The sequence below is a fragment of the Antechinus flavipes genome, chromosome 5, assembly GCF_016432865.1.
Source record: "Antechinus flavipes isolate AdamAnt ecotype Samford, QLD, Australia chromosome 5, AdamAnt_v2, whole genome shotgun sequence".
Classification (NCBI taxonomy): Eukaryota; Metazoa; Chordata; class Mammalia; order Dasyuromorphia; family Dasyuridae; genus Antechinus; species Antechinus flavipes.
This window is the reverse complement of record NC_067402.1, coordinates 265,291,002-265,313,755: the sequence shown is the minus strand read 5'-3', so window position 1 is coordinate 265,313,755 and position 22,754 is coordinate 265,291,002. Positions and strand designations below refer to the sequence as shown.

At 36.0% G+C, this 22,754-nt stretch overlaps 1 long non-coding RNA gene across 1 annotated transcript; it reads left to right on the top strand.

Moving 5' to 3' along the window:
- The first annotated feature begins 4,112 nt into the window (after positions 1–4,112).
- LOC127537869 (uncharacterized) lies at positions 4,113–14,685 on the top strand. Its single transcript, XR_007947628.1, has 2 exons — positions 4,113–4,245; positions 14,038–14,685. It is a non-coding gene; the product is annotated as an uncharacterized LOC127537869 (long non-coding RNA).
- Positions 14,686–22,754: the final 8,069 nt, after the last annotated feature.

Genomic DNA, 22,754 nt, shown 5'->3' with positions numbered 1-22,754 from the left:
TAGATTGACAGAGTTGGAAAGAACCTCAGAGTTCATTTAAGGACCAAACAAAGAACTGAGATCTAGGGAAGTTAAGGAAAGAACTTGGTCAAAGTCACATAACTAAATAATGCAGAGCTTGTTAAACTTTTTTTCACTTGCACTTTTTTCTCCTAAGAAATTTTTATGTTACTCCAGGTATATTCAATAGGCATACAAATCAAATATTTATTGATAATAATTTCCCTCTCATTCAGGTATGAGACCCCATATAGGGTCACAATCCAGTTTAAAAAGCTGGAAGTTAATGCAGGGAACTCCCAATAAGATGTAACTTTCTTTCCTATTAGTGTAGACATCCACCTTCAATCAGTGTAGGCAGCCACCTTCTCTGCAATGTAAAATTTTAGCCTTAGAATTCCCCAGGGATACTGAAGTCACATAACCAGTGTGTTTCAGATACAGAACTTAAATTTAGGCCTTCTTGACATCCTGGGCTGCTCTCCATTATGTAATCCCATCCCTTTCCCCCCACTGAATAAAGAAGGGAATGAACCAGAAAGAGTTATTCCAATTCCTGAGAGGTTCTATTCTAACCTTCTCTAAAGTTTTCAAGGGAAGTGTCTCATCTTTTCTCTGAGTAAGCTTGAACTATCTTTGCTAAAGACTGGCCCAAATTTCCAAGAAAGACTTCAACCAAAAGAAACCATCTCCCAGGACAAACATCTTTTTTCAGATGAAAAATTCATCAATTTCATTTCCCAGAAATAAAAATAAGGACACAGATTGGGATGAGAGGGAGTGGTGGAAAGTAGGGAGGGAATAATGGGAAGGAGATTTTTGCTGACAGTGAAAACGAGTTGGAAAAAGAGAAAAAGGGAGTCTAAGATCGAGCCAGCTCCCACCCCTTTCCTGGCTTCTCAGAACCAAGAGAACATGGCAAAAGTAGCTCAGTGGAAGAACTCACAGATATATGGGAAACCTTGGAGTGTCATGTGAACTAGAAATAAAAGCTGGAGAAGCAATCACTAATTTAATCCTATCATTTTATAGATAAGAAAAATGAGTCCTATCTAGTCAAATTGACTTATTCAAACTCATCAGTCTTTCAGATGAGATTTCAAGAGAGATTCCTTCATTAGGGATGTTCCTTTGACCTAGTTAGAAAGAATAACATAGCAACAAAAGTATTTTATAGATGTATAATGTTATGGATTTCAAAGGCTCTCCAGTCCAATTTTTTTTTTTTTAATTCTACAGACAAGCAAACTGAGGCCTCAAGGAGCTTTTGTGATTTGCCCAAGGTTATATCATCAGAGGTGAAATTTAAATCCTCCATTTACTTATTTCACAATGCCATTTGGTTTCTATTTTCCTTTTATCTTCTTCCACAAATAATTAATTCATCAGCAAATTTAATTTTAATGGGCAATCTTAACCTACAAAAAAGGTGGATAAGAAAGTGGCTTTCCCAGAATTGCATAGCTAGTAAGTGTGAAGTATCTGAGTCCAGATTTGAACTCAAGTCCTTCTGACTCCAAAGCCAAGGTTCTAGCCATTGTGTCACCTCATAGTGGTCATAAAACAAAAGATGAGCAATTGATTTTTCATTCTTTCAGTGGAGAGATGGAGTACATATATTTGTTATTTTCAATGTTTTGGCTGGTTTTGTTCAATTATTATTTTTTTTAATTTGTTACAAGAGGCATCTAAGTAGTGCAGTGAATAGAATACAGGCCCTGAGTTCAAATCCAACCAAAGCCACATGTACTAACTGCGTGATCTTGGGCGACTTAACTTGGTTGCCTCAGTTTCTTCATCTGTAAAATGAGCTGGAGAAGGAAATGTCAAACTACTCTAGTATCTTTGCCAAGAAAACTCCAAATGGAGTCATGAAGAATCAGACATGACTGAAAAAATGACTAAACAACAATAAAGAAAGGCTCCCTATGGGGCGGGGTCATATCTGGCAATGACTGTTTTATAAAAAACAGAACACAATTAATAAAACTTTCATTGTTCTAATTGAACACTATGAGTAAAAAGTCAAACAAACAGAAAACCAGCATTACCATACCAGCAACTAGCTTTATTCTATCCAGACATTGTGAAGTAGGAAAGGCTTGGTTCCGTGTTTTCCCCTCCCATAGCAAAGAATTGCATTTTCCTGTGGTATCCATCTCAGCTATCCACAACATCCCTCATTTTCCCCATCTTTTTTCCCTTCCCAAGAACCTCTGACCTTATTATTTCTGGCAACAGGCCACCTATTTGTTATACAGTTCCAAGACTTGACAACACATAGATTCTGAACAAAATTGAAGTGTGTGACCCAATGGAACAGAAACCAAAATCCAACAATGTGTTACAAGTCAAAAAAAAAAAAAAAAAAAAGCAATTTACAAGTAAAGACACTAAAGATTAGAACATAATTTGCCATGTATCAGGGGAATAAAAAAAATTAGTTGCTGCAATCATGTTAGGTGATAAAAATGAAAATTAAAAATTTACAATATCAAGAGATTTTATTTATATAAACTAAATTACATTTAAAGGAAGCATAGGCAGTGAACCAATTATCAATGGGAAGCATACATGCACCAACTGAAATAGCATCTAAATTAGCAAAGGAAAAATAATTGCACTGACAAAAGACAGAAAGATATTTTGATTCTGCCTCAAGACAGCTGGGTACATAATTCATCACTGTGCAAATATTTATGGATAGAATTATGTTTCACCAAATCTCTTTCCTCTCTCCCTTTCTCGGGATTGGCCTGTCACTCAAAGCTACTCTAATCAGCAGCTTGGGGCCTTCAAGCTTATTGGTTGACTATAAACCCTCAGTAAAATCTCCATGATTCCATGGGATGATTAAGAGAAGATCATTTCTCATTCTTGCACACAGATTAGCAGTTATTCCAACCAGCTTCACTAGTCAGAGTTATTGTAAAGTGATTTGTCTCTGTGAAAGGAGTGATGGCCTTTATGCTGGATATGTTCTGATGATAACTAATATTTACAAAGTGCATTAAAGCACTTTTTACATGCACATCAATATATGACACAACAATATGTGACACTTATTGTGTACCAGGCATTGTGCTAAATATTCTATAATAATTATCTCATTTGATCCTCACAACAATTTTTGGAAGTTGGTGCCCTTATTATTTCATTTTACAGATGGGGATAACTGAGGCAACCAAGTGTGTCAATTTGACCTAGAGTGACACACTGGCATAACATGTCCGTAGTAACATAACTGGCTCGAAGTCTGACACTTTATCCATTATGCCAGGCTGACTGTTTCAAAAAATGGGTAATATTTTTTCTTTGTTACAAAGGAAATTTCCCTATAAGAGGTGTGGAAAGAACATATTTGGAAATAACTGGAACTAGAAATAAAAGTAAACCAAAAGAAATTTTTATTAATTGAACTTATCACTATGAGTAAAAGAACAAATGAAAGAAAAAAGAACAGCAACACTTTTGGAAATGATAGTGATATCAGAGACTGAATCCAACCCCTTTATTTTACAAGAAGCTTAGACCAAAGGGGTGACTTAACTTGCTGGAAGTCAACCAGATAATAAGGATGAAAGGTAGATTTTTCAACTCTGACCTTCAGAGAAATGGTTTTTATTGCATAGAATAAAATGAGCAATATTACAAAAGAATCAATTCTATTGAAATACAGATCATGTGTGTGTGTGTATAATATATATGTTATATGTATATATATATAATATAATTATAATTACATATTATTATATAATATATATATGCAGCTTTTATTCAGGTACTTCTGACTCCAAAGCTGGTGTTCTATCCCTTGTGCCACCTTGCTATCCCTCAAAATCCATTCAAAAAAAAAGTTTAACAAGATTAAGAACTGCTGGACTCGATGGCCTTTTAGGTTGATTTCAGTTCCAAATCTAAGATTCTATGGCCTTCTCTTAGGAGCCAGTGCCAAGGAAGCAACGGTACTTTCCCATTTTAAATGAGATCATGACCTGCACATCCTGTCAAATTCTCCATGATACTGCCAAGTTCTTCGTCATTCAAGGTCCCTTTCCAAGCATTCTATCTATAATTATCCACCTTTGCCCCTGCTGTGAGTGTCCCTTTCTTGCTGGAGCAGGAACTAGCTCGTTCATGGGAAACAAACCTCTTCCTGTGTCAGCATTTGGGTCCTTTGATCTCTAGCCTGGAAAGAACAGAACAAAAATACCTGTGATACAAAGGAGGTGAAATCTGAGATGGGTAAGTAAATAAAAAGAGAACCTCTGGCTGTGTGGGAATAATTCAAGTCAATAGATACAAGGAACTATATTGCAAGAACGGATGGGTGTGATAGCTGAGCCCCTATCAGTGGTCTTTGAAACATCATAGAGAAGGAAGGAGATGGCTAGCACATGGAAAACAAACAAACAAACAAACCAAAAAAAGGTTATATTTTTCTAATTTTTTTAAAAGGAGAGGGTAGAGTTTGCCATGACTTTTGATTCTTAGCAAAATTCCATTGGAGGGATTGTGAACATCTAGGAAGGAAAATAAGATTCAGAATCAAAGAATCCCACCCTGAGTGTCTATTTGTTAAATGTCTTTCTGCACCTCAGTTTCCAAATCTTTAAAATCCTACATTTAAAAGCCCACCTAACAGGGTTGTTGTGAGGATCAAATGTGATGGTTTATATAAAGCTATTTGTGATGTTACATAATATTAGATATTATCAAGAAATGGGACAAGCTAAGCTAACTCACCTCCCTTTTCGTCAGTATTCCTAGAATGATAGATCAGGGGAATGTGGCAGGCACAATTTACCTAGATTTCTGCAATGCCATTTGACAGCTTATAGGGACTACATCCATAATCTTATTTTTTAAGATATAACAAGTCTTCCTATATTGTTTTTATAGATAGAGAAACTGTGTATCTTGGAGAATTGAAGCAACTTTAGAGATAGGATTTGGGCCAAATTTTTCCTATTTCTGAATCTGACACGCCACCCAATTATATAGGATGCTTCTCCTAAGGAATCGTATTATCTTGAGGCATTCATGGATAGCTCAATAATATCCTTGTGTTATGAGTAAATGTTGATTGTTCATATATCTAGAAATAGAAGGAAATTTAGAGACCACCCAGTCCAATTTACTCATTTGTCTATTTCATATTGTAAGAATGAAGAGATATGGGTTAGGTTATACTATAAATAAGCACATTCAGAACCAGTTGAATGTTGGTTGAAAGGAAAGTTCATTAATGGACATCTTCAGGCCCTGTATTATCTAATGTTTTGTTGTTGTTTTATTTATAATTTGGATAGAAGCACAGATGGATACACATTAAATCTGCTTATGAAGCAAAGCTCAAAGGGACAGTAAACATACTAAATGGTAGTCAAAATGCCAAAAAAAAAACAAAAACAAACCAAAAAAAAAACTTGAGAGGCTAGAATGTTGGGTCAAATATAAAAAGAGGAAATTCAAGAGGGATAATATGGGTTCCTAAGCTTGGAGTTAAAAATAACCTTCACAAGAAGAATGGAAGGAAAGGTGTGACTAGATCAGAGTTCATTAGAAAAAGATCTAAAGATTTTAGTAGACTCCAATCTCAATACATCAGCAGCATTAATGAGAGACAAAAGAGATGATGTGATTTTAGATTTCATTAAAAGAATAGTAGTATTCTCAATAGATAATCAAACCACACTAAGAACATTACACTCAGGTTTGTGGATACCACAATTTAGGAAGAACATTGATTAAATGGCAGAGCAACCCAAAAAGAGTGTGTTACTCTTTATTAAATGACCAAAAGATAATCTTTTCACTACCACCTGCTATCTTGCTTCATGCACTCCATAACACCTCTGTACATCCCTAAAAATGCAGTCCATCTGAGCTGATTTTTATGCTTCTTTGTAGAATTTTATAACAATCCCAGCAATAAACACATTTCTTAATTTACTTTTCTACATAGTGAGGGATATCTTTTCAATAGCAGCTCAGGTGGCAGCATCAATGATTAGAGTTTGGTATTAATTATCTGATTCTTTCTCTTGGTAATTTTTTGACCAAAGGCTCGGTTTATAATAGCTAAAATAATAGCACAAAAGAATGTCTTTTTCCTTAAATTGTTTATTAAACCTTTGAATGTTTTGCTTATTTCCATTATGGACTAATAAATCTCCCACACACCAAGCTGCTTTTTCTCTTTATTACCCCAGCCCCCATTTTCATTTGTGATGGACTTACAGAATTCTAAAGTCATCTGCAAAACAAAAATGAAGAAGAAAAAAAAATAAAGCAATTACCGTATGTCAATTACATTGGGTAATAATATCAGCACCGTACTTACTGCGTTTCTGATCATTTTTCTTCATTACTCTAATGGTAGCAGTTCTCCTCATTATCCAACACATTTCTCTTCATTATCTCTCTGTGGTGATGGCGGTGATGATGAGCTCTATTTACAAGTTTAATTCTGTGAGCTACCTGCAAATGCATGATGGAATACATGAAAAACAGAGACCACACTGGGCAAAGGGTTAAGCGAAGGTTCCTGTTGATGAAAGTAGATTGGAGAAGTTCCTTTTTGTTGTTGATACTGAAGAAAATAGATAATCACAGAGACCTGCCTTCTATGATTATCTGTTTTGTACTAAACACAATAAATAATAGCTAGCATTTAGAGGTTTGCAAAACACTTTTTATTGTTATCTCATTTGACCCTCACAGAAATCCTATGAGATTGGTGTGATTATTACCCCTATTTTACACGTAGGGAAACTAAGGGAAATAAAGATTTAAGACTTGTCTAAGATCACATGACAGTAAGTACTTCAGGAAGAATATTAATTTAGATTTTCCTAACTCCAAATTCAATACTTCTCTTCCTGACTTTCTGGACTTCTCCAATATGCCTCCGTGAATTTCTCATCCTAGAAGTTTTATCCATTTTTATGTTTCCCCTCCTCCCCTTGGTGAGTTTCTACCTGAATTTCCATTTTTAAAAATGTTCATACCAGTCATATTCACTTATTTATTCCTCTTCTAACTCCATCACTGACTCTTCAGACTTTTCCATTACATCCCCGTATAAATATCTTTCTCTATCTCTCCCTCTCCCCACTTTCAACTCACTTTTATACATATCGTCTTCCTCTTAACAGTGTGAACTTCTGAAGGTCAAGAATCATGCTTTTGCCTTTTTTTCTTTATATTTCCAATCCTTAGCATAGTACTAAGCACTTCTTGAGTTTATTATCCACTGTGCCACCTAGATATCTCCACATATGAGCAGTTCATCAAGATTAGATTGAATCAGAATTATAGAATGTTAGCCATAGAGATCAACTCGTTGTATCTCATTTTCAGAGTACTGAGATTTAGACCAGAAAGGAATGCTAGATAGAAGTTACCTCATCTAATGTTTTTATATCAGAGATAAGGAAATTGAGAGTGGAAGAATTAAACTTCTACTTGTCTGCCCAAAGTTATAAAATTGGAAAAAGAGTAGAACCATTTTACTTATTGCTTCATCTATTATTTGAATATATTATCATTAGAGTTTACAGGTAAACAGAGATGGACAGAAATGGGTCCATTGTTTGCATTGGTTTAAGAAAAACATTATTGATAAGTTTCAATTTTATATTCTTATAATTTCTGTAAATAATCCTCCCTCTATTCTGCCTCCAGAATTGAATGTACTCTTATAAAAACATCCGATACAATGATCTTCTCTGACAACATATGCAACATTCTATCCTACTAATTTCCCACTTCTCTTCTGGGAGCAAAAGAATTTCTTCTTTATCTTTTCCCTATAACAGATTGGTTTCTCAGTTATTCAGAATTCAATTCCTTTTAAGGGGATCTAATAAAAATTGTGTTGTTCAATTATTTCACTTGTGTCCAACTCTTTGGGACCCCATTTGGGGTTTATTTTTGGCAAAGATCCTAGCATGGTTTACCATTTCCTTCTCCAGATCATTTGACAGATAAGGAAACTGAGGCAAATAAAGATAAGTGACTTTCCAGGGTCTTACAAGTAGTGTCTGAGGTCAAATTTGAACTCAGATTTTCCTGAATTTAGGTCTAGAATTCTACCCACTATGACATCTACCTGCCTTAACAATAGCCTGCATTTATATAATCCTTTAAGGTTTAAAAGTATTTTATACATGTTATCTCACTTCATCATAACCACAACTCTGGGAGATATTGCTACTTACACATATGAAAGCAATCATACAATCAATGTATGAATTCATTGGCTGGACTGAATTCATGTCTTCCTGACTCTAAGTCCCGTGCTCTATCTGCTATACCACCTATCTCCAAAATTAATAATAATAACAATGACTACCAAGAACTATTATTATTTCTTTAAAAATATTATTGAGACATATTAAACAAGATATTTTTATTCCCATGAATATAATAACAATGTGTGCTGTTCTTGTTCTGTCTATCTCTATGGATATTGGTCCATCCAAATCTTCCCAAATTTCTCTGAATTCTTGAAGCCTGCTTCTTTTTGGGGAAAAAATCCCTTATTTCATCTTTTCCAGAAATGGGAGACCCCTGATAAGCTGTCTAAGCACTCTAAAGCTTCAACTAATGAACTGTAAGCAAAATTCTCATTGGATGACAGGACATACAGCTGACCCTGAGCAATTCACTTGTTTGGTGACAACCTCTTGTGGTTAACAATCTGATGATGATACTCCCTCTCAAATAATTTTTCAAATTCATTCAATAAAATACATAGAATATAGGAAACCCTATATTTTGAAATAGTTATAAAAATATTTTTAAAAACAAATTTACAAACCCTAAGTTAAAGTTCCTTCCATTACTAAAGCTTTTATAATCACCCTTTAAAAAAAAAAAGTAGCTTTATATTTTCACAATATATGCAAAGATAGTTTTCAGCATTAACTCTTGCAAAACCATTTGTTCCAAATTTTTCTCCCTCCTTTCTCCCCACCTCCTCCCCAGATAGCATGTAAACCAATATATGTTCAACATGTGCAATTCTTATCATCCCCTTTTGATGTTTTTATTTGTTCTTCATTCTGGAAGAGGACCATGACATAAGGATGCTATGGTTTGCAAGTGAATTGGATTTAAGTGAGGCAGAGCTGTGCAAAATCATCAACCCCACTCTCTCCTCTGGAGCTACTTAGGTTCAGTGCAAAGACAGAGATAGATCAGGATACCTGGAGAAAGCCTCAGATGCAATGGGAGACCTTAGTCTTTTTAAGTTAAATCTTTAACACTGCTGTTTGTCTAAGGCAACTACCTTTCAGTGATTAAGGCTAGGCAAGAAATGAGGCAAAAGATGACTTTTTTATCTAGTCTCTTTTTAAAACAAAATGAAATATTCTATTGACACGTAAAGAAACTTAGTTAGCTGCAGATCCACTGTCCAAAATGCTGAATTGGACTTTATTTCATGACAAAGTTTATGAATAAATTGAACAAGGATTTAGGATATAGTTGAAAGGGGATTAAACTGGAATTTCAGGCTCTAACTACATCTAGTCCACCACCTAAAAATAGTGTGGGTAAATCATGAAGGCTTGCTGGGTCTCAGTTTCCTCATATGCAACATGGAAAGGGGATTTCTCTAACTATAGTAGTCTAAGGGTTGGGAAAGTAGAACTAGAATGGGGACTGAAGATGGCTCCTGTCTTCAAGCCTGCTAAAATGAGCAGAAGAGGAAGACAGGAAGAGACCTGCTTGTGGGTGCAGCACAGGGGAGGTTTTTAACTGGCATAATGCCAGGGGGCTGATTATAAGATAGAAACCTTTCATAGTAATTGTTTAATTGCTGCTTAACTAGCTTTCTCACCGAGGAGAAAGCCCTCCCACCCATCTCACAGAGCTCTCTGCAAGACACGGCCAAGGAATGTGTCCAGATGAATTGCAGAAGTTACCAGGCAAGGGATTAGGGGAAGGAAGTCACATTAGTTAATAGATAAGGGCACACCAGTCCCATGAAAACAGGTCTCCAAACAGGACACTTCTACCCAGCCTGATATATTTGGAGGAAACAATTTTTAATTTAAGCAGCATTTTATTTTATTTTTTCATATGAAGATTGTTGGACTGTACAAAATGGGTCAAAAAGGTAAAGTTTTAGCCTAGCAGATTTTTATGTGATGGTCAAATGGAATACAACATTAAAACAGCAGGAAAGTATGCATGTTTCACACAGGGGAAAGATGTTAGAGGAATATGGAAGAATATTAATTCTCCATGGGTCCTCTCAGATTCAGCAATTCTAGCAGAAATGAAACTCTCTTCTTGAAATGAGCCCAGACTCCTAACCAGTACAATGATACCATCTGCTCAAAAGAAAATGGCATGGGAGGTGGCAAAGAGAGGAAGCCAATAAACTGGTCAAGATTGTTTTCCTTCCTGATCCCATTTTCCTTAGGAAAATGGACAAGCGATCCTTCATGGACCAGCACAGGGGTTCTGCCTTCTGCTAGACAACTTTCATTAGAATTGTACCATTCCAGTATACCATCGGATCTTTGCCTGCTACCCTGGAGGATAAACTGCACTATTTGTGGTTAGAGAGAATGGTGACTTCACTTCCAACCCCAGAAATCTGATGAAAGACCTACCATCATGAGAAGTGACCAAGAGAGAGCCCAATGGAATCATCCTACCTATAACAAAGAAAGCATATTGGTACAGTGCAAAGAATCACAAGACCTAAATTCAAATCCTGCTTCTCTAACATTTACTGACTGTGTGACCTTGGATAAAACATTTAATCTCTCTAGGTCTTGATGTTCTCAGGAGGCAATAGAGCAAATGGCAGCAGAGATCCTTCTTGCTCCTGGTGAAGTGTTCTTAATCTGGGATGCCTAAACTTTTATAAAACATATGTGACAACTACTTCAACATATCTGGTTTCCCTTATTATCTTATCCATTTTATCTTATGCAGTTAAAATATTATTCTTAAAATAAAAACTTAATTCTGCAAAAGAATTCATAGGCTTCTTTAGACTGTCAAAAAAGAAGACCCACAAAAAGGTTGAGAAAGCCTGGTCTAGCACTGTTGTTCTATAAATAGCCTGTTCTTAGTAGTTATTGTGTATACGCCCAAGCAAACACAATATCATGCAATTTCAAGTGGGAAGAAAGCACCCTGCAGGGTTGCAAATCACTTTCATTCATTGAACAGTCATTTATTAAAGGACATCTTAGAATAGCTGATGGAGGGCTTGACATGGGGCTGCAACCAGGAGGCTGAGGCTGGTAGATCTCTTGATCTGGAGTTCAAAGAAGTAGGAGGACTAAACTGATGGGGTATCCATCCTGAGTCTGGCACCAGTATGGTGAACCATGGAGAGTGGGGACCATGCTTCTTGCTGACTAAAAAGGCTGCCAGCTGAAGTTAGAAATGAAGTTCATTCAAACTTCAATGCCCATTAATGTCATCTCATGAGAAGCCTCTGCATTTCCTACTGTATCTTGGATGAGATAAGGGGAGGAAGGAAAGTAGGAAGGATGGAAGGAAGGAAGAAAGAAAGGAAGGAAGAGGAGGGAGGGAGGGAGGGAGAGAAGGAAGGAAGGGGGAAAGGGGGAGTCAGGGAGGGAGGGAGGAAGGAAGAAGGAAGGAAGGAAGGAAGGAAGGAAGGAAGGAAGGAAGAAGGAAGGAAGGAAGGAAGGAAAGAAGGAAGGAAGGAAGGAAGGGAGGGAGGGAGGGAGGAAAGGACAAAGAAAGGGAGGAAGGAAGGAAGGAAGGAAGGAAAGAGGGAGGGAAGAGAGGAAGAAAGGAAGGAAGATTAGAATGCATTGGAATTAAAATCAGCATTGAAATGCTAATATGAATTAGAAGAAAGAGTCTTCACTGGGACTTCTAAGTCTCCATAATATTACATATTCAGACCACAAGAAGGAGAAAAGGGTGAAGAAAGGGGCAGAGGCACTGAGCTAAGACACAGTAATATAAAGACAAAAACAAGAACATTCTTTAGTCTCAAGAAGCACACATCCTAAAATGGTGGTTTTCACAGAATGCCAGAGGAAATCTGGTTACCTCTGATGCTTGTTGGCTATGTATCCATGGACAAATCATTTAATTTTGCAGAGAACTACATTTTCTCATCTTTAAAATGGGGATAGAATTTTACCCAGTCAAATTAAGTCATTGTTTAAGTGAAATGAGAAAACACTGATCTATGAACTTATCCTTCCTGTTCCTACCTTTTTGCCTTTATTTGCGCCCCCAAGACTAGAATATAATCTTTCTTCCCAATTCCATCTACTGAAATCCTTCCTTTCCTTCTGGCCAAGATGGGATGCCTACTTCTTTATGACCCATGTCTTCTTGTCTACAAATTTAGTGATCTGTCCACTAGCCGCATTGTTCCTTCTTGCCAGATTCATTGTGGTGGCTTTGTTGGTAGTGGTGATATTTTTTTAAATCGTGCTTTGGACTATGTGTGCTCTGAATTACCTCCTTACCAGGAATCTGTGAGTTTGGAGCAAATATCATATCCCTCCAGTTCAGATCAGTGGTCTTTCTCTCACATAATGCTTCCTCCCACTACTGGAAATTAAAATCCACATGGATCAAGGTAAGGTCCAAAATGTAGGTAGGAGCTAGAATGTGGAATTCCTTGAATACCAGCCTAAGGAGTTTTTAATATCTGAGATATGAACTCTTGCAACCTAATTTTTCAACAAACACAAGTGAAGCTTTTGAGATTTTGACAGTCTGAGGGATCAATTTTTTGTGTGGGAGACAGATGTTCAAATCCTTTATGACTTAATAGAAAAGTTGCCTGAGACACACAGTGTTTGGTGACTTGTCCAAGTTCACTGGTCTATTAGTGCCAGAGGCAGACTTTGAATCCAAGTATTTCTGGCTCCAGGTCTAGAACTCTGTTCTCTAAGCCACACTACCTCCCAAATAAAATGCAGGGGGAAACTGTCAAACAGTCAATGTTTATGTCATACTTTAAAGTTTTCAAAGCATTATTCATATAACATTTTAAGGTTTGCAAAGAACTTTTATCTCATATGATTCTCACAATAGTCCTGTGAAGTAGATGGTAATATATATCTATTTTCCAGATGAAGAAGCTGAAACTCAGAGAGTTCAAATGCCATTAAGCATCTAAATTGGGTTTTGAGTTCAGCCCTTCTGGACTCTAAAGTCTAGTGCTCTAACCATTACAGCAAACTGCCTTTCACCAAGAGCTATTGTTGTCTGGAATTTCTGCATCTGACATTCTTTTTTTAAATTATTTTTTGGAGGGGGGTAGGAGATAATTTAATTATTTTATTAATGATGCCAGCAGGTTATTAATAAAAAGGTAGTCATTTGTTCATTTCTTTTAAACCAGACAATTAGAACAACAATCATGGATAAACATGCCCATCAAACACCTCATCAAGGATTTCTAACTATGGGACTTATAAGAGGAGACAATATAAGAGTAAAAGGAGATGGATGGTGCTTTGACAAAAATCAAAGGGGGAAATCCCCTTTGATAAATGGATTTTACAGATAGCTTCCTCTGGAAACATCTTCTCTAGATCTGATCTAGTCAAGTCACTTGTAAAAATTTCTTACAAAACTGGTTTTAATTTTGCCAATAACTCGGTAAGATAATGACTTGATTCAAACTTCATATGTTAGAAAATCAATTTAGAAATCACCAGGGAATTCACAATTTTAGGTTGGCCAATTTTTTTGTTGATAATACTGTCACTATATCAACAGAAATCAGAAACCAATTTTATAAGATATATTCTAATACAAAAATAAATTCCTTTAAGCCAGATTGGATACATAAATATATTGAGTAACCAACTTTAAGTCACCCCATTTTAAAACAGCATTTGAACATTCTTCAAGGATATTGCTTGCATCATTTTCATATCCCATTACTAGAATAATAACTAATAATAATACTAATATTTCTATTGCCCTTACTATATTCTAGGCACTGTGTTAAGTGCTTTACAATTAAGGTCTCATTTGATTCTTACAACAACCCTGATTTTATAGGTTTTATAGAAAACTGAGTCAAGGAAGGAAGTGATGGAGGAGGAAAGGAACGGATGAAAGAAGGAAGGAGAGAGGGAAAGAAGGAGGAAGGAAGAAAGAAATCAAGGAAGAAGAGATGGAAGGAAGAGAGGAGGGAAGGAAGGAAAGAAGGAAAGAAAAAAGGAAGGAAAGAAGGAAAGAAAGAAGGAAGGAAGGAATGAAGGAACGAAGGAACGAAGGAAAGAAGGAAGGAAGGAAGGAAGAAGGAAGGAAGGAAGGAAAGAAGGAAGGAAGGAAGGAAAGAAGGAAGAAAGGAAGGAAGGAAAGAAGGAAGGAAGGGAGAGAAGATTAAAATATTTTGGAATTAGAATCAGATGAGAAAACTGAGGCAAACTAAGGTGAAGTGCCTGGAACAGTATACAGTATTCTCCATCTCCCACAACCTCTGCTTTTCTAACGTGATACAAGGGAATGAGCTCTGGCCTCAGATTCCGAGGACTCCTCCTCTGAATTCCTCTAACCCTCAATTTCTTCATCTACAAAGTGAACAGTTGGATTAGATTGATGTCTATTGCCTCTTCCAACTATGATCCCATGATCCTAAATTGCTTCATCTCTCTGATTTGGATTTGGTTCTTTATAAAATAAAGTTGATTGATTAAATAAGAATTATTAGATGGAGTCTGAAGTCCTTTGGAACTGTGAATCTATGAACAAAACAACCACCATATATCTAAGTTGACTTAGACTTGCATCCTGTGCTTTCCCACTAAGCTGTGTGACTGACCTACAGAGATAACCCACATACTGCCCTTATTCAATTTGACCGGCTTTAAACTCCCAAGGGATACTCCATAAAACAGAATAGGATGGGGCATGCACAGCAAAACCGAGATGTGTCACTCAGAGGCAGAACACAGAGATAACAAGGGCCAAAGTTCAGTCAGAGGGTGGAAAATCTTTTTAGCAATCCCTAGAACCTCTGCCAGTTGGCCAAGAATGGGAGTGGGAGGTCCTGGACCTTCCTTAGCATCATCAAACATTGATGGAGGACCTACTGTTCACACAGTGGAATCAATGACAAAGAATTAAGGTAGGACTCTACTGTTCTCATAGAAAAGAGGGACAGGACGAGGGGTATAGTTAGTAGATGCTCATCTATTTATTATTTCCTGAGAGCCAATCACTGGGAATAAAAAAAGAAAGACAATAAATATACAAACAAACCAAGAATGAATGAATGAATAGCCAATAAATGGCCAATCTCTGCCTTCAAGTAATTTACATTTTTTCTTTTTTAAACTTTTTTCTTTTTATTTTCAAAATATATGCACAGTTTTCAATATTCACTCTTGAAAAACCTTGTGTTCCAATTTTTTTTCTCCCTCCCTTCCACCTACTTGCTCCTTTAGACAAGTAATCGAATATATGTTAAACACATGCCATTGTTCTAATATACTTCCACAATTTTGTTACAAGAAAAATCAGATCAAAAAGGAGAAAAATGAAAAAGAAAACAAAAAAATCAAGCAAACAACAAGAAAAAGGTGAAAATGTTATATTGTGATCCATATTCAGTCCCCACAGTCCTTCCACAGGATGTAGATGGCTCTCTTCATCACAAGACCATTGGGACTGGCCTGAATCAACTCATCACATGATCTTGTTGTTGCCGTGTACAATGCACTCTTGGTCCTGCTCATTTCATTTAGCATCAGTTCATGTAAGTCTCTCCAGGCCTCTCTGAAATCATCCTGCTGGTCATTTCTTATTGAACAATAATATTCCATAACATTCATATGTGCCTTGATCTTTCAAATTATGGTTTGTAATCTGGGAAGATGGAAGAGAGGTGGAGAAGGAGGAAGGTCCTAGCAGCTGAAGAGATCTTCTTCAGAAAAATACATATAGTTGGAATCCAGGGTACCTGAAATTTCTTTGGCATGGGAACTCCCAGATGAAAAAGTTTCCTTTGCTAACGTAGATTGGTATATTTTTTGTATTTCATAATCTTAGGTATTTGATTTTAAAGATTAAGTGATTTGCCCAAAGTCACACAGCCAGTATGTGTCCAAAGTAAGACTGAAATCTAGGTCTTCTTGGATCTGAGACCAGTCTTCTAAGTCATATGCCACCTCTTTTTGTAAATGAGTCTACAATGGTGTCCCTTGCTTAATTTCAATGATGAATCTCAGTTTCAGAGAACAGAGAAGACAGTGTATCTCCTCTCTCTTGATAGTGAGTCAGGAGTCATACGCTGGCAGATATGATCACCTTGTTAGTTGAAATTTGTTGAAATTATATTATATATCATATATTGCATTACAAACTATATGATATATATTATACATGTTCAAATTTTATATTTTACTAGGAATGATTCAATGAGGGGTATATTTGGAAAGGATTTTGATGCTTTTAAAAAGGCATAAATTAAAGTTATCAAAGAGAAATGACAGGTAGATATATGTGTATGTGTATATGAATGATATTTTTTAAGACTGTTTTCCATCACTATCATGCTCCCAGGAAACTTTTTGCCAGAAAACCTATCATCTTGTAAGAGTTGTATCAACTTCAGAACCCACCTTTTCAGTACTTTCAGTACTCTCTGACTGGAAGGCTGGAGGGCAAGGAAAAGACCTTTTTCCCTAGACTTCAAAGAAGTTCATGTATAAACCAAGTCTTCACTTCCAACTAATTGATTTCCTTGTACTAGCCTCTACCATTTTCCCATTGAATACCTTCTTCTTCCTTCCTCCATTCCTCTGCTTTTCAGCTTTCTTTTATATGCTGTCTTTCCCTTATACATTGTACACTCCTCAAGGGCAGGGACTATATTTTTGTTGTTGTTCTATTTGTATCCACAGTGCTTAGCAAAATCCTGGATCATATGAGGTGCTCAATAAATGTTTACTGATTGACTAACCCTCCCAAAGAACCATCCCATATAACAATTAAAAACTTTAAAGGAAAAAAAAAAAGATGAAGAAAAGAAAAGGGGGCAATAAAATCAATCAACACATCAAAAAAAAAAAAGATGCTGAAAATATATGCAACTTACCAACCCCCTCCCCAGAGTTCTTACCTCTGCAAAGAAGTAGAATAGCAGATATTGTCCTCAGTCTCTCATTTGTACTTGTGCTTATTCTCTATAATTTTGCAGGATTCACTTTTGATTGCTTTGTGGTCATTCTTACCATTTACATTATTGCAGTGATTTTATATGTTTTCTTGGCTCTGCTTACTTCTCCCAGAATCAAGTCATATATGTCTTTCCTATGCATTTCTATGTTCATCCCATTTGTCATTTTAATAGCTTTTATATTACTATTTTTTATAAAATTCCATAGCATTCATGCACTACAATTTTAGCCATGTCTCAATTGATTTTTATTTTTATTCTAAATTTTTTCTAACATAAAAAGTTGTTTGTAAATATTTTGAAATGTTTGGGTGTTTTCTTCTTATCTATAATTTCCTTTGGGTAAAACCTAATTAATAGTGAAATGTCTGGGTCAAAAGGTATGAATATTTTTAGTAAATTTATTGATATAATTTCAAATTGCTTTCTAGAATAGTTGTAATGATTCACAGCTATACAAACTATGCACTAATGTGTCTTCTGTTCCACAGCCCCTCCAATATTGGTTATTCCCAATTTTTGTCATCTTACTCCTTTGGTGTGAGGTATAAAACTTTAAGGTTATTTTGATTTATATATATACACAAATATATATGTGTATATATAGATATATATTATATAGAGAGATAAATAGATATAGATATAGATCATATATCTACTGCAAAGTTTGGACTAGCTCCCTGAAGGGCCTCAGGGTCAGCAAGAGTCAGGATAAATTAAAGTCCTTGGTCTTTAAGGGGAGAATTGAAGGAGGCAGACAAACTGCCCCGAGGCTTGCCAAAGATGTATCCTAGATTCTGGAGTCCAGAGTTACCAGCCTCTCTCCTCCTCCTCCTGCAGCCAAGTGACTGACTTCTCTCTCCTTGCCCTCCAATCCTTGCCTATGATTATCCAATGGTGAGGAGAGCCATTATCCAAATATATGGTAATAGAGTCATTATCTCACATAGAATAGGTAATTAGCCTTAAGTGCTCTATTGTCTGATTCAGCATACCTTTTTGGATTTTCAGCCCTTTTTAATCTACTAATATTGATTCAGGATATTTTTATATTTTTCATTTATGATATATTACAAATATAGATATATGAATAGATATGCATAATACACATATATATTAATAGTGATTCAGAACATTCTTTCCTATGATTGTCAATGTCTCTTGGAACATTTTTTAGGGATAACTAGGTGATACAGAAGATTTAGAACTGAATTTGAAATTAGGAAGACTGATCTTCCTAAATTCAAATCTGCCTCCAGACACATTTACTAGATGAATGACCCTGGGCAAGGCAGTTAACCCCATTTAACTCAGTATCCTCATTTTGTAAAATAAGCTGGAGAAGGAAATGGCAAACTATTCCAAGAAATCTCTGCCATGAAACCTTCACATGGGGTTAAGAAGAGTTAGACAGGACTGAAAAAATCACTAAACAACAAAAGAACATTTCTATGACAATCACTTTGGTCAGTTCAGTCAACTGGTAAATTTAGATGTGGGTGGAGAGTAGGAGTAATCAGCCATATCAGTGGTTTCACTTGGCTGGTGAATTCAGCTAGCACAGTTTATCTAGAGAGACCTATAAGGTTGCCAGGAGAGCCAACACCGTTTAATGGATAAAGAGAGAGAGCTGGCTTTGAAACCAGGAAGCCCTGGGCTTAAGTCCCATGGCTGAAACATACTGAGCATGTTGACCTGAGGCAAGTCAATTAACCTCTTGTGGTCTGGGTATCGGATTCTAAGCTGCAGAGCAGGTACTGCTTTTCTTTTGCAGAGGAAATTTTCTCACCAGGGAGTTCCCTACACCAGTAAAATCAAAGGTCCAGTCCAAAAAACAAAAGGTTCTCATATTATTCAGTCCGTCATTCAAGGAAGCCAACAGATAATAAAGGCAAACATACAATTAACACTGATCTGGGACAGATAGAACAGACCCAGTTGCTCATTATCAGTTCCCTAAGTTCTCCTCACACCCTGTCTCTAAAGACATTTTTGAAAATTGGGATGTTGAAGGACACGATAATTGCTGGGAGTGTAGTTCGGGGAAAAATGTGTGTTAAGTTGTTGATAGACTCAAGTTTCTGTGGGTTCAAAGCAACTTTAAAGGCTGGTGCTGAGCATGCATTTTATGAGACTGTTTATGATTCTAATCTCACTGATACCCAGACACACCAATAAACCAAACACTATGAAAATGGCAGAATCTGGCTTCCTGGTTCAAAAGAAACCAATCATGGGTCTAGAGATAATAAGAGGATCATGGGATCATAGTTTTAAAGGTAACAAGAGTCTTAAAGGCCATTTACACTCACCTTATCATTTTATAGATAATGGAAGACCAGAGGAACAAAATTATTTTCTCAAGACCACAAAGGGTTAGAATAATAATTGAACCCAGGTCCAATGATCCCAGGTAATTTTTATTCATATAAAGCTTGAAAGTTTACAAATGTTTTATATCCTTGCCTTCTTTTTAGCCCACAGGGATACCTATGGGTACCATTGTACCCATTTGATAAACGAGGCAGAATGAAACTCAGAGAGGTGGGGGTGTATTGCCCATGGTCTCATATATAGTGAGGGTCAAGATGGAATATGAAAGAATTCAATTTGGGGGCGAGGGTGTCAAAGTAAATCATAATGTGAGATCCTCCTCTTTTTCCAATGTCTTTACCCAAGAAAAAGGTAATTACAATGAATATCAGAGGTCATCTTGGAAAAAAGAGAGGGACATTTTCTTCCCTTTATGATCTGATTTTTCTTATGCAGCAAGAGAAGTGTATAAATATGTTTACACATGTTGAATTTAACATATATTTTTAACATGTATAACATATATTGGGTTGCTTGCCATGTAGGGGAGGGGGTGGAGAGATGAAGGGGAAAATCTGAAACACAAGGCTATGCAAGGATCAATGGTGAAAAATTATCCGTGTATATGTTGTGAAAACAAAAAACTTTAAAAAAAAAAAAAAAGAAAGAAAAAAGAGAGGGAAAAAGATTACAGAAGAAACCATAAAAGTATAGCAAACAGTCAGAACATATACAGGTAATGTTGGTGGTCATTTTCCCATGGTTTTGTTTATTCTTTCAACCAACATTTATTAAGCCCCTACTGTATCTCTGAACTTTGATATTTATGCAGTTTTGTCATTTTGCGTATTAATTTCCCAATATAGGGCAAAACACCTCCATGTCTTCTCATACTCAGAGAGTTGTCAAGGTTCTAATAAGTTTTCCATAGGTAGGTCAATAAGTAGATACATAGATAGATAGATAGATAGATAGATAGATAGATAGATGATAGAGAGATAAATAGATATTGCTATTGGTCCTTCATTCTCAAAGAGGACCATGACATCAGGAATTTGATGTCATGATTTGCAAGTGAATTGGATTTAAGTGAGGCAGGACTGTGCTAAGTCATCAGCCTTTCTCCTCCAGAGCCATTTGGATCTAGTGGCAAGATACAGATCAGGACAACTGGAGATGATCCTGGATGTGACCTTTTTAAGATAAGATCTTTCCCAGGTCTTAATTTGTGTGAGACAATGCCCAGTTAGTGATCAGACTAGGTAATAAATGAGGCAAAAGATACCTACTTTCTGAAAAAAAATCAATCTGGGAAAGAACGACTCTCAGGGTTTCTGACCAGAACAGAAACAATTTATTGTTTATACTCTGAGCCATCAAAACCCAAATAATAACCAACAGAAGCTTGGGCTAGGGTTTTAAAAATGGGCCTTAGAAAGAAGGAAGGAAGGAAGGAAGGAAGGAAGGAAGGAAGGAAGAAAAGGAAAAGAAAGAAAGGAGAAAAGAAAGTGAGAAAGAAAGAAAGAAGGAAGGAAGGAAGGAAGGAAGGAAGGAAGGAAGGAAGGAAGGAAGGAAGGAAGAAAGAAGGAAGGAAGGAAGGAAGGAAGAAGGAAGGAAGGAGGAAGGAAGGAAGGAAGGAAGGAAGGAAGGAAGGAAGGAAGGAAGGAAGGAAGGAAGGAAGGAAGGAAGGAAGGAAGGAGCATAGCCAACTAGAATTGGCTAATTGTGTCCCTAGTGGGCCAATTACTATTATTCACAGACTGTTGTTTGTCTTTTATTCTTGAAGAGAACTATAATATCACAAAAGTGATACTATGACCTGTAAGTGAATTGAATTTAAGTGAGAGAAAGTTGTGCAAAGCTACCAATCTTACTCTTTCCTCTAGAGCCATCAGAGAGATAGAGAAATACATGGATTCATTTATTAAATAATTAATTTGTACTGGGTACTGTGTTAGTATATTAAATTTTAGGAACATAAATATGAGCAAAAAAAAAATGGTCCCTACTCTAAAGGAGTTTATATTCTAATTGGGAAAGATATCACATATTGAGTTGGGAGTGAAGCAAACATAACTGGGCCTTCTTCCAAAACTTCCAAAAAGCTTCTTCTTCCAGAAGAGCTACCAGTCAGAAAGGGAAGAGGTTTCTCTGAGGCTGGGAAGGTGGCTGATGTAGAGATACAAAACTCTAGAAGTCTTACTTTTGTACTTCCAATATTTTAAGACAGCAATTTGCCCCTTAAAATTATTGTTTCTCATTTTTGCTGCGACATTGGCCAACCTTCTTTTCTATGATATCAACTTCTATATTTCAGTGACTATGATTGAATATCAGTATGGTCATTTCTTATGTCAGTGCAATTTGTAATCTATCATCTCCCTTCTATCCTTCAGTCAACAAGCATTTAATTAGTACCTACTATATGCTTGTCACTTTACTAAGTACTGGGAAATTCAGAGAAAGGTCAAAGGCAGTATTTAATCTCAAAGAGCCCACCAAACATAAGAGAGATCTTCCTCTAGGTCTTTTACATTTCATGGGAAGCAATTCTAACCCATCATCATCTCTTACTTTGTTGTTCACTGTGTTAATTATATTTTCCAGTTCTGATTCATCTGAAAATTTGGTAAGCATGCCATTTATACTGTCATTTAAGTTATGGGTAAAAATGCTAAAAAATAAAACAAAACAAAACAAACAACAAACAACAACAACAACCAAAAAAAAAAAAAAAAACAGATTATAACCAATCTTATAGCTTTGGTTCCAAAACCTTAGATAAGTACATATCTTGTTGAGACAATATTATTTAACAATAAATGCTTAAATATATCATTATAATGCTAGTATAATATGATAGCAAAATGATTAAAATAATTATATATAATAGAACTATTATTTATTGATAAAAACTATGAAAATCAAAGTTATTCTTTGTTAACAAAGTCCACTAAACAAACTTGAATATGTTAGTTATTTTATGATCAAATAACTTTCATATATTAGATTTAGAATCAGGAATTCCAAGTTCTACTTACATCTCTATTACTTAGTAGCTACATATCCTTGAGCAAGTCAGTTTATCTCCTATGAACTATAACTGACACATCTGCCCACAGAGAACAATAATACCTATCCTGCCCTCCCCTGCCTACCTGACAAAGCTATTGAGAGGATCAAATGGCCTGACTTATATAGAGCATTTTGTAAATCAAAAAGCACATTGTAAATGTCAGCTCTTATGATAATCATTAATAATAATAACAGAATCTCATTA